The 20,213-nt window shown below is 35.8% G+C and overlaps 1 protein-coding gene across 2 annotated transcripts in view; it reads right to left on the bottom strand.

Moving 5' to 3' along the window:
- LOC136828890 (hatching enzyme 1.2-like) overlaps positions 1–20,213 on the bottom strand; it is a 122,746-nt gene that overhangs the window by 27,887 nt on the left and 74,646 nt on the right. Inside the window, exon 1 of one of the 2 annotated variants that reach the window (XM_067087187.1) lies at positions 151–438. The exons of the other annotated variant lie outside the window; for it this stretch is intronic. The gene's annotated coding sequence lies outside the window, so the exon portion shown is untranslated. Of the gene's footprint in view, positions 1–150; positions 439–20,213 lie in introns of those variants that run through there. 2 annotated transcript variants of the gene reach the window in all.

Here is a 20,213-nt window from a genome sequence, read left to right as displayed (position 1 = left end):
TCTTAAATTTTCGTGTGAAATATCATGAATTTTAATGACTGAAAGTAAAGAAAGTACTCCCTCAGGAGTCTTGGAAATTGCCAATGATGGCAACAAAAAGTCAGAATACAGTTGAAGAAAGAAAATATTCACTCCGTAATATTCACTCACAATTATCCGTCGTCTCGCACTGAAGTCGACTTTCAATCTGACGCCTCCAATTTCCAAACGAAGGAGAGAGCAAACCTAAAATCACGTTTATGTGTTCCTCGAAAGTATAAGTAGTAAAAACCTCAGCATAATAAGAGGAAAATAACTCTCGGGAAGAGTACTTTTTAGAAGAACATCATATATATCGTTCGGTATCACGAGAGCTCTGTTTTGAAGGCGCGTTCAGTGCGCCAAGTTTTTCTCTTCCGTCCACACAGAGGTGCTACCACGTTCGCGCCGAGCGGTTGTTCTGACGACTGGCGCAGGTAACAGTCATGGGCCGAGTTATAAGGTCGTGTGAGAAGAGAAGTGGACCAGTAATAGGCGTAGGAGGAGGGAGAGAAAGAACAGGACGAGGAATAGCTGGGGAGGAGCCAAGAGAAGGGGAAATGGCACCAATTGGATAAGATGAAGTAATGCATCCGGGGACTTGGTAGTGACCGTCCGTACAGAGAACGATGCCTCTATGATATGGAGGTTAATGGCGTCCGGGAAAAATGAAAAGGAAACGTAGTGACTAATATATATATATATATATATATATATATATATATATATATATATATATATATATATATATATATATATATATATATATATATATATATATATATATATATTCTGAAGAACAGGACCCTCACAGATTTCAAACGCATATGATCTTCGTTCGGCAGACGACCTCAGATCGTAGCCATCAAATTTTATGAAATAGCTTATAGAATAAGCAAAAACTTTTCACAGTTTTCAGGAAAAACCCATTGTTTTTGCCGCGATCGATTTTCTGAGAACAGGTACCATAAAGAACCCCCTTTCGTCGTATGTTGTTAGAACCCATAATTCATTTACATATTTGTATATTATTTTCGTTGCCCCCACAGAAACTAATATTCTTAGCTATGTAGAACAAAATTTATTCAGCAATAGTCGATTTGAGCAATAAACAGTGCTTCATAAATGGATGACATGACAAAATGTATTAATACAAAACAAAAGGGCCAACTGAAATATCGTGAACAGGACTTCATAAATAACAGAAATAGTCAATATGAAATCAGGCAATATAATAATAATAATAATAATAATAATAATAATAATAATAATAATAATAATAATAATAATAATAATAATAATAATAATCAGACAAAAACTTCTTTCAGTTTTCTTCTGAAGATGGAAAGAGAACCCCACAAGATTCCTGTGTAGAACTTGTTTACTTGTAAATATTTACATATTACTTGAATCTCGAGAGTTAGGACCTGAAAGTACTCGAGATTCAAGTAATATGTAAATATTTACAAGTAAACAAGTTATTCCTGTTTGTAAATATTTACATATTACTTGAATCTCGAGAGTTAGGACCTGAAAGTACTCGAGATTCAAGTAATATGTAAATATTTACAAGTAAACAAGTTATTCCTGTTTGTAAATATTTAATATTAAATCTCGAGAGTTAGGATTACTCGAGATTGTTTGTAAAGCTAAGTTATTCCTGTTTGTAAATATTTACATATTACTTGAATCTCGAGATTAGGAACTGAAAGTACTCTTTGAGATTCGAGAGTTAAGTACTCGAGATTGTAAATATTGACAAGTAAACAAGTTATGCACAGGAATCTTGTGGGTTTCTCTTTTCAACAACAATAATAATAATAATAATAATAATAATAATAATAATAATAATAATAATAATAATAATAATAATAATAATAATGGACGATGCAGCACACGAAGATTCTACTCGTGGGTAATCAGTTGCGATTACCTTGACGGTCCAGGCACACAAGGTACTGGCGTAACGGGTCCGCCCAGCATAAATTATGAACGAATTCGGGTGTCCTAGCCACAGTCAACAATATCTGATACCTTATGGGGTAGTACCTTCAGTAACCCAGAATTAACGGAACCATAAGCTACAGGTGATTAATAAATTCGATGAGTAAGAGAACCGGAAAAATTTTAAATAAACGACATAAACTGACGGATGAATAAATAATCTGATTAGGAATATCTGGAAAATATTAATCAGAATTCTAGTCTTTAAAGAAGCTTGAAAAATAGTGATGAAAAATATCCAGGATTGCTTGCATGGCGGTAAAACTGTTCGGTGACTTTGCGTACCGTTTTACTAATCCTATATCGTATGTCCATCTTCATCTAGCACCGTCTTAACTAACCTGCTTCTTAATGTGGTCCCATCAGGGGTCAGTCCTCTCCAAGGACCTCTCCCAACCCATTTGAATCCTCCTCCATCCTTTTCTCTTTAGACCCGTTGACCCTCTTCGGGCTCTCTGTTACGCCATTGACAAAATTCGGTGTTGTTTAGAGATGTTAATAGGCATATAGATAGCACCTTCAATTGCTGCCAAGTGAAACTTAATGCATTTCCATGCTAACAGAGCGGAATTCTCATCTGTTTAATATTCTAAGTAACTCCCTTAGAGGACTCGACAACATAAAGCTATATCCGATATCTTGAAAGGATATCATTGCGGTCCTAGAAAGGTAGGATATCTTATGCAATGGTACATACCACTAGTTGGGTTGGAGGTTCCTGGAATACCTTACTGTACGCGGGTATGCTCTTCATTTGTTACTCTTACGTTCGGCGTCACTAACGCTGTTTCGCAACGCCAGAAAGAATTTCTATCAGTCAGTCAAGCTGCATAAACCGGTACCAGGAAAATTCAGTCTTATCGTGACCAAGGAACAGCTTAACTCTCGAATCAAATATTTTCACTTTTTTTGGAGGAATCAGAACCATTAACCTACTTTCTATTTTCTTATAAATATATTGAAGTCGCTAGCTGATGTTCCATAGACTTACAAGTATTAATTCGACCTGAACAGACAGTCTGTCCTTAATCACAGTAAAGTCAAATACTCTCGGCTGACTGGTATGGAAACAGATTTTGCCAGATATGCAATATTCTCTAGACCTTGATATTAGCCGTGGTCAGTTTTGCGTGTTGTCTGGCAATCTCTCTTTCTCTCACTCTCTCATGGATGTTTCACTGTTTGAGGAAAAACGTGCTTTTTACATATCTAGAAAAAATATATCTACTTTTCACATTATCATGTATAAATACACATGGCAAACCACACGCACATATGCACACAACCATTTATATTTTCTGTATATGTATATGTATATATATATATATATATATATATATATATATATATATATATATACATATATATATACATACCTATGTGTATGTATGTATGATAGATTAATAAAAAGCTAGCTAGACAAATAGAAAGATAGACATCTAGATAGGTTGGATTACCAACGAGTATAGTGTGGGATAAACAGATTCATCAAGACAGACACAAACTAAAACAAAGAAACAGACAAATGCGCAAATAAAAGACAAGATCAGAATCAAACACAGCTTAGGCGCTGCACAAAGGAACCCTTTGGGAGAAACGAGTCATGTGGAAGATAAACCCACGAGGAGAAACTTGGGGAAAAGGTCGAAGACAGTTTCTCTTTGAAGGGACTGTTCGCTGCAGCACGAGGCGCAGTGAGTTGACTCGGCCAGATATCGCCAATCAAATGCGTCATTAATAAAGATTGTGCGCTGCAACGTCTTTAAAAGGTAGCCTAGAAGAAGAAGAAGAAGAAGAAGAAGAAGAAGAAGAAGAAGAAGAAGAAGGAAAGCTGCAAATCAAAAAGGAAGTCGTAGACTCTCATTTTTTTTATGACAAAAGACGAATTGAAAAGACTCTCCGTGGATTCTTAGCGCTAACATTTATATACACTTTTTTTATTATCACCGGGAGCATAATAAATTAGACCCCTGTTGTTGATTGTTTTCGTTCTGTTGAGAGAGAGAGAGAGAGAGAGAGAGAGAGAGAGAGAGAGAGAGAGAATAAGCCATTACCTCAACTCAAGAAAAACCCAAATGACGCTCCGTCAAAGACCTGTCGCCATTGCACGAAGGAGTTTTCCAAACGAATGCTGAGAAATAATCAGACGAAAGACCAACAACTGAAGCGAAATTAAAACAAAACAACAAGAAGCCGCAGCATGGTCCTGCGGAACGCCTGCTGCCGCTGACCTTCCCCACTGTTGTTCGAGACCGGTCGTTTTTGTAGGCTCTTTCGTCTTTCAGTCATTTACAGGGTCATTGTTCAACAAAACGCAGACTCACCTCCTCTGGGCGCCCTTATGCCGAGCCTCTTAACCGAGTCGTTGTCAACCGCCTTCGGTTACACCCCACACGCGATATGAATCGTCTTCTGCTGATGATATGTAATTCTGCAGTCAGATAAGAATAATTAGGATTATGGAACATCGCTATTAGAATTTTTTGTATTTTATTATTTTTTATTCTTATTTTATTTTATTTTATTTTATTTTATTTTATTTTTTGTTCCACGGGAGGCGTAGCAAAAGATGGCCGCGCTTTTTAAGGGCTTGCGATCACGTAGCCATTTTGAAAAATACTCTAACTCGCCGACACTATGCCTTGTGGGTTGTCAACGATGCTTCTGTTAATATTCTAAAAATTAAATATGATTGTCATAATCCTTCTGGCTATCTAGTTATTTGTATACGTGTGTATTCAAAGAGAAAGATATGCAGTCATAATTTTAATGTGAAACTAATAAATATTATGCAAAAAAAAACTGTCTTCATCTTCAAGCACAAATCTGATTAAAATAGTCACACCAATTAAAGATCATACAAGCGCAAGTTAACTAGCTACCAGGTGCGCGTCTATGTTCGGATGTCAATAAAAAAAATTTGAAAGTCGTTACAAAATGTTAATGTTTCTAGACATGACACAAATGTTCTCATGTCTGAAAAATAGATATATACTGATAAAATCTTATATGGGCAACTACAGAAAAATATTAACGTTGAAATACATAGATTATTTGTAAAACGTACATGATGAAATATTTGTCAACCCGAGTGGTACGACAAAATTATATTTGTTTTTGGTAAAGTTAAGTCAGCTTTGATCAAATTCTGATTGCGTTAAAAATGTAGAATATTGTATAATCTTAGTAAAAGATAAAAAATATATAATCCTGGGCAAAACTTTTCAAATGCAAGGTTGCCATCATCTGCCTTTCTCAAAGAATTTAATCTGCTTAAAGATATCGAGTGTACTTCCACAGCAAGCCGAACCGCCCACTGCATAGGATTTCCCGCGGATCCCGTTTGGGATCAGCTGGTTAGGTCAGCCCTCCATTTTATTATTTGACCTGTTACCTTAAGAGATATTTATGCTCTCATTTCAGAACAGGAGTCCTTTAATACATTTTTCTTGCGGTAACAACATTTGTGCTTCCATAACATATAAATGGGTAATGCTTTTAAACACTTTCCAAACGCTAACTTTCGAAAAATGAGAAATTGAAAAGAAACCAACATACGGAGATCACTGACTGGAACATGAAACGTCAAAATGAATGCATTACAACTTTATCTTCTAGAGCTGTTCAGCCTAAACACTTGTTTTTCCTATGGTCTGTTGGTTTTATCTGAGTCTACGTTACTTTTTCCAACTTCTTTTCCGGAGGAATTCATGATTTTGATTGGCTTTGGTTGATGTGGTGTCCCTTCCCTGAGAACACTTCTCTCAGTTTAGCCAAGTGCAACAACATTCTATGCGGTTTGCTTTTTTTGAAAGTCCGTGATGAAAAGGAATCCCTTCATCATATGGGCTGGACGAAAATTATTTTGTATTTCTCTGAGAGAACTTTATATATCATCGTGATTCTCACTGTAAAGAACACGAAATTTACGACCGACATAACCCTGGAGGAAAAGAACTGGAACTGACACCACTGGCGTAATTGCCTCGTGGAACTCACCCACTGCAACAAAGAGATCACACTTGTCGAAACTCCTTCTCAGGTTTCAAGATATGCCATCAAGACCTGATCGAACCGGATAGTTCTCGAATTGCTGTTTTCAAGCAATCTCTGTACTGCGGGAATTCGTGGCCTGTAGAAAACACTAGCGTGCAATGGTGAGCAGTCACTCAAGGGTCAAGGGTTACCTTCTGTAAAATGGTGTCAAAGTGACAATGATTATTGACCAGAAAACGTGTGGTTTAGACTAGAATGGGAAGGAATCCTAAATTGAAATGTTTTATAAAGCATTCATCCAGTCAATACGAGCTTTAAATACTCTAGAGAGTATTCAAATTCTGTCGATACATGAACCCTACGCTACGCAAGTGAATATAAGTGTGGAATGAATCTGGGAGAGCTACTTTAAAAGAAGTGGCACTGAATATATATATATATATATATATATATATATATATATATATATATATATATATATATATATATATATATATACATACAGTATATTTTATGTATATTATATATAATATATATGTGTATATATATATATTATTCCACAAAGAGTTTTCTCAAGCAAAATATGAAAAATTCAGCATCATCGCGTGTCTTTCATTACACCGTTTAAAAGCCATAATTACACCAGCACTACTATTTGATCCACGGGTATGACGGCGCGCGGTGAGACTGAGTTCCATCTCTCTCTCCCTCTCAAGAAGGTACAAAAACATCCTCATGAAATTACAATTCCAATGAGAATACAACAGGGTTCCGTCGTCACAGTTACCAGAACGAGGTCACGTGCGATCACGAAGTGCCAGCGCACTTACACTTCCACAAAAGCCCTTGATGGACGATAGACGTCAGACGAAGGGAGAGCACCGAGACAGGCAAAAAAATCAAAAGAATGCAGTAAATGTCACTTCGCGCAAGATATCAGATCTAATCTGGCAACAGGATATTGTTGTCTTATCGGGAAGGCTCATCACAAAGGGACCGCCGTTCATAAAGTTTGGTTTTGTATCGCTGTCGAGAAAATACCCTTACTTTGTTGTTACTTGTGAAAACCCTTGACGTACGTTTCTCTGGGAATGTGGCTGTGTAATTTGTGCGAGAACTGTAATTATACTGACGCGTATATATGATCACAGACGTATTTCTGCCCAGATATATATATATATATATATATATATATATATATATATATATATATATATATATATAATACATATATACGTATACATAAATATTCATATATATATACATATATATAAATATATATATATATATATATATATATATATATATATATATATATATATATATATATATATATTCAGTTCTTCCGCCACATGCAACATGCAACTCGTCATCTTCACATTTTGACATTTTTATTCACACTGAAGGTCCGCATCTCACTCCCAAGAAAACGAGCTTTGTCTATTCAAACACTGCAACTTTAGCTGCCATTTTGCATATAACCCTTGTGCCTACCTTTCTTCGCCTATTTTGGACTCTCTTCGTATCCAATTATCTTCAGTCCATTCAGATACGTGCAGAAATCGGCAACTTACATTTTCTTTCTCACCTTCCATATTATATCCATTGCCCGCATCTTACCGTTTGAATTGAAACTCATTACCGGAATTCGTACATATATGTCCACTCAGGGCATTAGCGGATCAGAAAAATTTCATAGAGGGCACCAATTTGCATATTTTACCTATATATATATATATATATATATATATATATATATATATATATATATATATATATATATATATATATATATTTATATATAATATATATATATATTATTTCTTTAATAGAGTTTTTAGTTTTTCCCATTTTTATATTTCTTATTATTTATGTTATTATTATCTAAATCTTCAATATTATTATTTTATCATTATTTTTCATGGGGGGCACGTGCCTAGGTCGCCCCCCCCCGCCCCCCGCTACTCAGAGGCACGCCTCTGGTACTTTAATTCTTTAACTGTTGACTTGTATGAAGCCAGTCTATATAAATCAGTCAATCAATTAATCACCGTTGTCCTTGAAAGTAAAGTAGCACAGAATGCAGAAACTATATCATCCCAACTGCCAAAAAAGCTAGGCATCGTTCGTAATGTTTCCCATATCTACGAATATCCTGACATAAAGACATCTTTCGGATTTTTTTCTATCATTGCCGGAGTGTTTTTTTTTTTTATGTCCCGATATTCGGAACATCCCTGAACCTCTGTGCACTTACTGCATTTTCCCGTTTCCTGAAGCTATCAGAGTTATATTCTAAACCTTCGTTAGAAGATTTCCTTCCTAACCACATTCCAAAGGCTAGTGTTCAATAAGAACCGTCTGCAGTCGTGAAAGTGCCTGTTTTCCCCGCTCTGCATAGCCTTAGCTTCCTGATTCTGTAGAAGTAACATGATGCTACACTGCCGAACACCAGAGGTCATTTGGTTCCCCGACTGTAAATCTGCCTAACAGTCTTTCCAGCAATATTGTGGGCTTCTTAGCTCCTTTGCTGAGGAGGGACTGCATTGTTGCGACGTGCAAAGTAGCCTTCTACAGTTATAGGCTACAGATTTTATTTTCTTTGGTCTCTTGTTTACCAAAGGTTAAAAGGCATGTCATGGTTCTGTATTGCACGCAGTCTGATTTCACCTAAACTGAAATGAAATCATTATCGCTTATTGATTTAGCCATATGTTAAAGGTGCACCGCCTTTAATGGGGGTTCGACGCATTGCTTATAAAACTTCTGCAGTCAGAGGATAAAAGTGATAATCAGCAATATCTTTTTTTGAGCCACCCCTTTCAGAGCAGAGGACCCATGGTTGAAAGGTGTATAAATGTATGTATATATATATATATATATATATATATATATATATATATATATATATATATATATATATTCACCATCAAGCTGCTTCCCCAGATTTAATTGATAAATCATGGACAAACCTCTTTAAGCTTACATATTTATATATATATATATATATATATATATATATATATATATATATATATATATATATATATATATATATATATATATACATATACTGATGAAAAGGATAAGATCGTAATGACCTACGAGCCTCAGTTCTCGTCATGCCACAAGAATAGGATGAAAAATAGAGCTTTCGGATACTCGGATATGGAAATTTAAGATAACGCCCTTGGGAAGATAGCTAAATGTTGTGTATAGAAAGAAGAAACAAAAGTTTTTTTTCTATACCTTTTGTACATATCCTGCTGAGAAGTTCATTTTACACCAAGCTCAAGACACTTTGAGAACCTTTGTGTTTCAGCAATGGCCTTTCTTTTAATAATACACTGTTGGAAAACTCCGCAGATACTTTGCGCCTAGGCCTCCCTTCTATCAAACAGTTGAAGCTGCCACCATAAAGCGATGTAGTTCATAATTTTATCAGTTTCAATATCATGAATACATCTAGTTCACAGTATTTCCTTATAAGACAAACATGAAGGCCATAAAATAGGAAACGCATAACGATGGATACAATTTTTTCTACACAGAGAGATTCCGTAATTCCAGAGCCCGCCAACATTTTCATCGTATGAAAGGTGACAATGAATTTTACTAAGAGATGATAATAGTATCATTGATCAAATTTATCCATAACCAAATTTAAGAATTTAATATCTAAATATTAAAGTACTTAGTCCTATTGAAAGCGAAAAAATTTAAAGATCGGTGTGCTCTTGCTAGTCTCATGTCAGGAAGACTAAACAGCTGACATCAGAAATATCTTGACTTATTGACTAAGAAAAAAAAATTAAACCAGATAAAAAGATCTACAAAGATACAAACCGATACAAGCTGAGCTACTACGCTTTGTAAATTTTTACCATGCACGACAACAAGAAACGAAATATACAGAATGGCATCAAGTCACGTGATGTGAAAGTCCTAATGTCTCCCAAGATGACGATTAAATACTGAGATCCTTAGAAACTTTCGTTTCTCAATTGCGGAATGAAGGCTCTTCGCTTTATTCAGTCATTAGCACTACGCTACCAAATTTCAGATATCAGCGAAAAATGAGATTACAGCTTTTCGACAACTGGAAGATAAAGAAGACAAGGATTTCTAAGAAGAAGAAGAAGAAGAAGAAGAAGAAGAAGAAGAAGAAGAGAAGTTCGTATATCAGTCCGGCATCTTTGCCAGACGTAAATGCATACAAATATAAGCTTATATGGATATATGCTTCATGTTAATGCAGAAGCCGCAGGAGAGTAACATATGCAGAATAATTTACCAGAGAGCACGATACAGGATGATGAATGAAAATTACTTTTTATATTCTTCGCGTATTACTCAAATCCTGGCCATCAAAATAGATTTTGAATGAAACCGCGTTCTTCTTTTGTCTATTTTTCACTGATGAAAACAAAACCGCCAAGAAAGTGAGATGAGAGCAAATCATTCATCCCTAAAAGTAATTACGTACCACAGGGCAAAGGAAAGAATTAGCCCAACTTAAATTCGAACAGTTGCAAAAAAATAGTGGAACAATCGTTAACGCCCAGAACGTTAGACTGAATTCATGGTGGTTGATATACGTCAATTAGAGACGTCTAAACAGATGTATGGCAAGATTACCCTCTCGATAAAGCCTGATTTAGGAGTTCGGCTGAACAAAGTAGCACCGAAGAAGATGGACCATTTTGATAATCCCACTGTCTAAATTCAGGGAGGTACGTGCCGCTATGACCCGGATGGACCCGTTTCGTGCCGATGGTCATATCTGTCTCGTATAGCAAATAAAAGACTGACAAACAAAGTTAGTTGTTTATGCTGGCACTTACAGACAAGATATTGTTCATTGTCTACAGTACACCCAGCACATGCAGTCAAGGATCATTGTTTATTGTTACTCATCACTGTTGAAAGTAGCTGTTGCCAAAATCACCCTCGACCCTTGACTGCCAAGTGTAATGTGAAAAAAACTCTGCTCTAGTCGTTAAGAATTAAAGAAGGAAAATACGCTTGTTCGTTCAAAACTGTTACTCAAAGTGTTTTTGGAACCGATCTTCCCGGCACGACACAGGCGTTTCACCAGATGAAATCTTTGGCTAAATTCCTTGCGGCTAAAACTGTTTTGTTCGCGTTACAGAAATATAGACGAATACGAACATGATCAAGACGGGGTCTGTCGCTGACGACTCTTGCGGAATCAGAAATTGGTGAGTTTACACATAAAAGATAAAAAAAATAGAGCGAACGATTAGAAGGCTGGGTAGTAAGAGCAGCAGAGAAAGTTCCTTCCAGATTGGAATACACACATAATACCTTGTTTAATCTAAAAAAAAAAAAAAAACATACTAAGATCATTTCTTAGTACTTCTAGCGGATCACAAACTGAAGGGCAAGATAAATGATACAGACTCATGGAAGAATAAGTACCTCTTGGAACGTGTAGAGCAGGGGATGTGGTTCTCAGGACAGAGTATGAAAAAATTAAGTCGCTATTTGCAAGACGGGTCCAGATTTGAAAGGTAATGAGCTTTAAACCCTGGTGGCAGTAACGTACAGTATCAGCTCTATCTGACTTGTTTAAGACCAATTCGTAAAACTTCCGAAAAATTGTAAAATATATTTAAAACTGATATTTCGTTTGTAAGGCAAAGAGAAGTAGATCTATCTTTAACCTCAATTATATGACATAACGTATACATATTAACTGTGGTGTAAATTGTTTGTGTGTGTGTGTGTGTGTGTGTGTGTGTGAGTTTGTAAATGTGTGTGTGTGAGAAAAATTAAAAAACTGCATTGTGGGGGTTTCGAACGGCTTCTAATTTGCTGGAGTAACTTACCCCCAGCCCTTTTCAACAAAATTCGCGTACCTTGGCACATCAGATACCAAGCTATCATACCAAGAAGATAGCAATTACACCTGGCTCTCCGTTTCAGTAGCAGCATTACCGGTATTATATCCTAAATAATTGGCCTTTGGGCCACATAAGTGTCTATCATCTATCTTATAAGAATCAGTCGTTCTCTGGTTAAAGGGATTCAAGGCCAACATTTCTATTTCGAAGGAAAGTAAGGTAGAATATACGCTGGAATCAAGATCAGTCGTTTATAAAGTATCCCTTCTGCTTACAGTGCTGGGATAACGAGGTTCTGACCTTATCCTTATATCTTATCCTCTGCTGCTGCCTCACCTCCTTAATTTATTTATTCCTTTCAAATATTCACTCATCACAAATGATCCAACTAGTTTCTCTGTTGCTATTTTGTATTCATAAATGAACGTTCACCCTCCCCCTACCACCCCCGTCTCTCTCTCTCTCTCTCTCTCTCTCTCTCTCTCTCTCTCTCTCTCTCTCTCTCTCTCTCTTCGTGATTGTACCGTTGGGTAATTCTAAAGTTATTTTCTGAGCTAGCACGACTGAAGACGGGCAAGAACGAAAATGAATGAGATCACGATATTAGAGAAAGCCGAGACACAATTTCGTTGTGGCACCGTATCAGTCTTCCGATCTGGTGGACTTTCATAGAACTCTGGGCCATTTTCAAAGAATTCTACATCACGCATGCGCCGACGATGTGCTAAGCATTGCGACTAGGTTGCAATCGCCTGCCTCAAGGAGTTTCTCCTAAATCCTATGGAAATTGAGCCTAACGTTCAGTCCCTGTCTGACCGGTGTTGGTCCTTGTTTTGAGTCTGATAGACTAGGATTGTTTGTGTATGTATTAAATCTCATATAGACTGCATTGACGAAATGCTGGAATGTAATTCTTGAAAGTAGGCTTCTGGGAAGTTACTCTCATGCAGAGTGTACCATCTGACGGAATGCCCTAGACCAAGAGCCCGTCCCAGCTCAGTGCTGGCTTAATCTGCGACGAAGATTGGACAGTACTGTTGTTTAGGCGTTTCATACTAATCATTGCAAAGTCAGAACAAAAATACCAAGAATGTAATTTGAAGGCGTAAAGGGGAGAAATGTCTGTCCTAAAACAAAAGGCTCCAGGGAGAAAAATAAAATTGGTTTCAAAGGCAAGTAGCTTGAGCAAGCATACGCCATTTTTTTTTTGTGATTTTTACGTAAATTATGTAAACGGCCATTTCGATGCCTACTGTTATATTTCAGTTCTCTTCAGCCATATGAGACAAATGTTCCCTGCAGACTATTTGAAATGATTTGCAGAATATTACATTTTCCTTTATAAGTGAAAGAATGACAGGCTGTATCATACAGGAGGTCAGAGAGCTGGAATTTCTACAAAGTTGGTAAGCATCCCTATAAATGCGCAAAGGACCTATTCACCTTATAAGATAGACTGCCAACTTGTCAATGTTATTAAAACCAGTGTTGTTTCAATTCCATGTTGGAGTTTATGGATACACCCGAACAAATTTTCCAAGATGAGGAACTTTTGCCAAGGAGCGCCATGAGACGAGTTTAAATTCGTCAGAATTCCATTGAATGAGGCCACGGCTAAACCATAAACACTACAGTTTGAATTAATGGCTAAATTCATCAGAATTCCATTGAATGAGGCCATCACGGCTATACTCACATAAAGAGCGTACAGAGTGAATTGAATTAATAAATGGCGTCAAAGTATGCAGAATATATACACAGAAATTTGAGATAAAGACTTTGTAGAAGGAAAGAAAACAGGGACCAGGTGAATTTAAAATTTTCTACTGGGTGCAGGTCTCACAAATCGTTGTATACAGACACACATTTGCTAAATACATTCTACACACACACACACACACACACACACACACACACACACACATATATATATATATATATATATATATATATATATATATATATATATATATATATATATATACTGTATATATATATATATATATATATATATTATATAAATATATAACATATATGTATATATATGTATATATAGCTTCCTACGCGCATAAAAAGAGGGAAAATCCATTGTTCTCATATAAGGTAAAAGAATCAGTTTCAGATTAACACTTCTGTGTATTTGTTAGTGGATCAGTGCAATGTGCCCCTTAACGATATTAACCTTTGCTGTCTGAGCTAAAGATGAAGCCAATTCCTTCCTAAAGAAAAACAAATAAATAACCTGAAAGAATGGAGGAGAAGCTAACGAAGCAAAAAGGATTACTTTCTATAATACCAGACAGACAGACAGACAGAATGCCTCGTATAACATCATGAAGACTTAAGGATGGATAACGAAAATGTCTGTTAGTTCAAGAGGAGCCCCAGTGATGCAGAAAGTAGGAAATATTTGGCTGATCGTCCTTCAGGGAATCAGGTTTTTCGAATAATTAAGAAAAATAAAGATTAAAAAACCTCCCGATGCAATGGCATCAAACCTCAATAGATGTTAATGCGAATGAAGTTGATGAGATGATAATTACCGGAATACAACAAAATGAAATATCTCAAATATCTTTCAAAATCTTTAGAAACTTCGTGAACTCTTCCCTACTTTCTTCCCTCTGTACAGCTGCAAGAGTAAGGTCGAAAGATTTAAATTACTCAGGAACTGCAAGGAGCTCTGAAATATACTGAAATATACTGAAATGTACTGAAATATAATGGAATTATCCGGCTACGAGGTTTTTAAAGATTCGAAATTTCCATTGACCCCATCTAGGTCAAAAACGCAATAAGTCATTCATCTCTGATATTCGTGTGATAAATATGGATTTCATCTTTTGTTAAAAGCTGTGGTTTCGTATATCTACTGAAAGTATATAACCCGATGACTTCCATGAAGTATCGGTAAGGTTTTATGATACATAATGAGGAGGCCGTCAAACTCATTACAGCAACATTAGTTCCTTTCATCTGAGAAATGAAATGCTAGTTATATGCTCCCGGGTAAAGAAAGAAAGAAAGAAAGAAAGAAGAAGAAGAAGAAGAAGAAAGAAGAAGAAGAAGAATGAAACCTTTGTCAATGTTCTGCATTCTAGTTACCCTGTCTGGGTTTAATATGTCAACATTGTATCCTGGAGATTCAAATCTAAACTTTGTGACATTCAGCTCACTTTCTACTGGTTCTGGCCTCTTTTTTTTTTTTTTTTTATATCCCATATCCATCATCCATCTGCGCGCCTTGCATTCTTTAGCGCTATGCCCGAAAAAATAACACTAAAGGTGATGAAAATGTCAAAGTTTCCGTTATCTACGGCGGCGGCAGAACGATTATTGAACCTACAAAATGCTCTATTACCCGTCTGCCACCTGATGAACTTTCTGCCTCCATGTGGTACTTCAGCGTCATCTATTGGGAAGTTAACTTCTCTCTCCTGGATAACAAACGAAAGTTCGGTAGATAGTTTTGCGCACAAGTCAAAATTATCTGAAGCGTATAATCTAGACGACAACACGAGATAAGATTGAAAGAAATGAGGGGAAAAAAAGACACCCTAAAAACTTGCAAGATAAAAGGAAAAGATGAACCTCTACTTCACTGGTGATATGGAATGCCTAAGCTATGCAAGATATTTGTCACAGTCAGTAAGTCTCTCTGGCATGGGGACAGATAAGTCTTGAAAGGCGCCATGGCCTAGAATCTTAAATTCTCTCTTTTTCTATGGCCAAGAATCTTAAATTTCTCTCTCTCTCTCTCTCTCTCTCTCTCTCTCTCTCTCTCTCTCTCTCTCTCTCTCTCTCTCTCTCTCTCTCTCTCTCTCTCTCAAGTTAGTGGCAACAATTTACATATATTGCATTTAGCAATCACTGAATTCAAATACAACAACAGAAACACGATCAAATTAACTTTATTATTAATCGTGATGATAAAAGGTTTCCAACATGAGTAACAAACAATTAGTTGAGTATGGAGAATTTCAGTACATATGTAGTATATTTCTACCATCTGATATATATTTAAATATTGCAAGTGGAAAAGCATATATATATATATATATATATATATATATATATATATATATATATATATATATATATATATATATATATATATATATATATATATATATATATATATATATATATATATACACACATAAATATGTATAACATATACATATATATATAAATGTATATATATATAGGTATATACATACACTATAAGTATATATATATATATATATATATATATATATATATATATATATATATATGTGTGTGTGTGTGTGTGTGTGTGTGTGTGTGTGTGTGTGTGTGTGTGTGTATACACTACGGGTTAACCATCCTTTGAACTTTGTTCTAGATAATACCGAGTGAATTTTCAGAATTCGTGTCAATTTTGCTAAATGCCATCTGAGAATAGTCCCATCCCGGAAGGCGACTACGAGAAACTAAGAATGAACAGTAAATAAGTAAATAAAAACAGGAATTTATGTTTTTATATAGTTTTATATAGCTTTATGTTTTTATATAGCTCTCATAAGATTAACATGATTGCAAAAGGAATCTAAGTTTTCTTGTCATACTCCAATTCTATCAATCTCATTTTATCGGAGATGCTGATAGCGAGATCACTACTTTACTACTCATTGAAATCAAAATCTAAGTTTTCTTGTCATACTCCAATTCTATCAACCTCATTTTATCAGAGATGCTGATAGCGAGATCACTACTTTACTACTCATTGAAATCAAAATCTAAGATCACTACTTTTTCTTGTCATGATAGCGAGATCAATTCTCATTGAAATCAAAATGAGCTCCACGTTATTGTCCTTAAACTGTTAGAATTGTCCTTCATTGAAAATCTCACGGAAAAGCAAGTTTCTTGCCACAGCCAACCCAGATGTATCGTCAGAAAATGAGTTTGCTGATTCAAAGTTTGTTTCTGCTTCTTACTTACTGAAATTCGTTCGATTTAAAACTTCCGTTGACGTTAACCAAGGCTTTTTATCCCTCTTCCCTCTCTTCCAGAGGCATACACAATATACCAGTCTCCCAGGTTTCTCTGTATGTCTGGACCACAACGGATCATTCTGTTCCGTCATTTCGCCATCCTTACTTTATGCGTGTTTCGTGATGTATTAGCCTTTTGCTTATGTGGCGTTGCGCTCTGGGTTTCTTGTCTATTCATAGTGTGTTTTGTGAACTGGGACTGAATTCATTCACTGCATTTTAAAATTAAAATGTTCTAAATGTCTTGAAAAGTTGTCCAAACATGATGTTTACATTGCATAAATGCTGAAGATGTTGCTGTGAATGATAATGATGATTACCACAATCAGAGTCATCATAACCAGGTGCACCTTTGAAACGAATAAGGTTTAGATTTTCGCCACTGCAGCATATTCGTCACCACGTAGATGAGTGCAGGTTGAAGAGCTTATTTTCAAGTTTACACAAACGCAGACTTGAAAATCTGCCAAGTTCTACCACCCAAAATGCTATCAACTGTTTCGCCTTCTTGACCTGACAATACAATGCCAGCTTGGCATCCTGTATTAGACATTTTGTAATATGAGGTCTTGAAGAGAAGGGGTACGGTTTAGAATTCTCCCTTTTTTAGGACAGAAGTTAATGGCTCATTTACACCAATTGCGGGCAAAGCATTCGTGAGGCCTCATGGTCCTATAGAATAACTTGTGACTATATATATATAAAAAACGACAATACAGGTGAAAATAAGATGCGATATGTATACAGTATCTATAACATGGTAAGCACAGCGCTGCAAAAATTATTTTTAAAACTCCAAATGGTGTCATCTTTCGTTGTTAAACTTGGACAGTTTTGGGACTAAGAAGAGTAGAACCTCACACCTTGGGACTTATGACTAGGAACGTAGAGTTTTGTACCAGCACGGTCTGATGATCCTATTGGTGGGGTCCTTTGGTGGTCTTCCTACCCTCTGAAGATCATTGCCAAATACAGTGTGATGCTGCAATCTTTAAAATTAAAATAAATATGAAAAAACAGTTGACTCAAATATAGAGGTATGTTCAATCTCTCTCTCTCTCTCTCTCTCTCTCTCTCTCTCTCTCTCTCTCTCTCTCTCTCTCCACGTAACTACTTATTATTCTTATTTTTTTCTCAAAAACACCTCTGAATACATTCGTGAAACAGATAGAACGTCAGTCCTTTTCGTGCGTGTATGTTTCAATTCTCGCAGTCTCTCTTTTCCTTCTTTCCTTGTTCTTTCGTGTGTGTGTATATGTGTGCGTGTACACGTCTGCACGTACAATACGTATATATATGTATGTACACGCTTTCTTTTGCGTGTTGACAGTCATGCGGCTTTTTTTTTTGTCTTCCTTTGTTCCTAAAGGATACCATTTACTTTCAAATCACGATTTTGGAAGAAAATTGAGGAACTGGCCTTTTTTTTTTTTTTTTTACTTGGGAGTCATTTACAAATCCGTGAAATTGTGTAAGAAATTGGAAAGAAGCGTGTTGCTGAGAAATGAATTCATTCATCTCGGGTAGGTAATTGCTATTCGGTGTTTCGAAGGGTACAATCTGCATCCTTGTTCGATAAGACTCTTCCATTTTGGAATCATTCTCATCAGCTGGGGTTTTGTAATACTGCTGCTACTACTAATACTACTACTACTACTACTACTGTTGATTTTACTAATATACTTATGATGTTAAAATGTAGCTAATGTACAGTCTTTTCAGCTGATGTCCATCTTTTTATTTTAGTTATTGGTGTTATTGATATCTTTACCAATGAAAGACGAATACTGTATGAGAATCGATAATATTGTAGGACTAGATTTACATCAACTAAAAGAGTGCCTTGTCCAATGGAAACTGCAAATAAGACTGCAGATATAGCTGCATGTGATGCGTGGTATTTCGGAATGACTGTCAAGAATAATACATAATACATATATATATATATATATATATATATATATATATATATATATATATATATATATATATATATATATATATATATATATATATATACATATATATATATATATATATATATATATATATATATATATATATATATATATACAGGGCTGCATTTGACTTGTAATGCTTGCTGCTTAGGAAGGCTCTCTTGATAGGCCAGGATAATAAAAGTAGTCGTCTGGATTGATATATGTAAAGTAAGCAACATACTTAAGTACTTGGCGCAGAGTCGGTATTCAAGTAGATGTCAACTTGCTAATTTTTCATTCTTGTTCGCCGTGGCTTAAGTTAAATTAGTCACTGTCTCTAATCAGCATGTTTCTTCCGTGGAGGTCATTGTCTCTGTAAACGATATTCATGAATTTCATCTCTCTCTCTCTCTCTCTCTCTCTCTCTCTCTCTCTCTCTCTCTCTCTCTCTCTCTCTCTCTCTTTGCGTGTGTGTGTGTGTGTTAGCTCAGATCTCGTCAGCTGATGATTACATATATTCACTAAACTTTATTTCTGTCTGTTCCACACACACACACACACACACACACCTATCGACAAATAGACGCATAAACATAATCTGACTTGTTGATCTGTGGCTATCAAAACTGGCGTCACAACATAAACATAATCTAGTCCTCCCAAAGTAACAGATTAAATTTAAAAAGTGGGAGCGCGAATTCCGTGCCTATGGTTTAAGTGGGCACATCAACCATACCTATTCATCAAATTTCTTCAGGGCAAGTTAAAATTCATGCTAATTGGACACCCCAATTATTCCTCTCTGGGATTAGGAGATCTCGAAGGAAATATCAGAAATGGTTAGCGAAGTGTTTCTCGAAATTTTTTATATCAGTATCGTTCGTTGCGGCAGACTAGAACCCTGTTCATCTAGTTAAGAGACTGGCCCAAGAATTTTTTAAAAATTATAATCGAAAGTTGTTCTGATTTGGAAATCTGCAGTTTGAGCTATAGATTTTTATTCTCACTGAGTCCTAGAAGTGGCACATTGGTTTATTGATAATCTAAGCTGTGTTGAAAATTTCTGAAGTCATTCAAGCTCCAGAAAAGAATAGGAATTATATAGATATGAGTAATAATTAAGCTTTTGCTGAAAGTCATCTCCCATTACAAAATGCTGTGCTGCGGATTCCACTCAGTAGGTGTTTCTATTATGAAATCACTCAGTGTTTTTATTTTAAGTCTTGCGGTACAACTTTGAGCTGATCCTTTTCATTGCAGGTTAAACCAAAATGAAACGTTGGCCTCTCTTTTGAAAACGAGTTCTTCATTAACAGTTACAGTTAGCCTTGAATATATCGCAATGAGATCATTCTAAAATACAATTTATC

The sequence above is a fragment of the Macrobrachium rosenbergii genome, chromosome 43 (genome assembly GCF_040412425.1).
Source record: "Macrobrachium rosenbergii isolate ZJJX-2024 chromosome 43, ASM4041242v1, whole genome shotgun sequence".
Taxonomy (NCBI): Eukaryota; Metazoa; Arthropoda; class Malacostraca; order Decapoda; family Palaemonidae; genus Macrobrachium; species Macrobrachium rosenbergii.
Note: the sequence above shows the minus strand (reverse complement) of the source record. Positions and strands in the feature narration are given on the sequence as shown.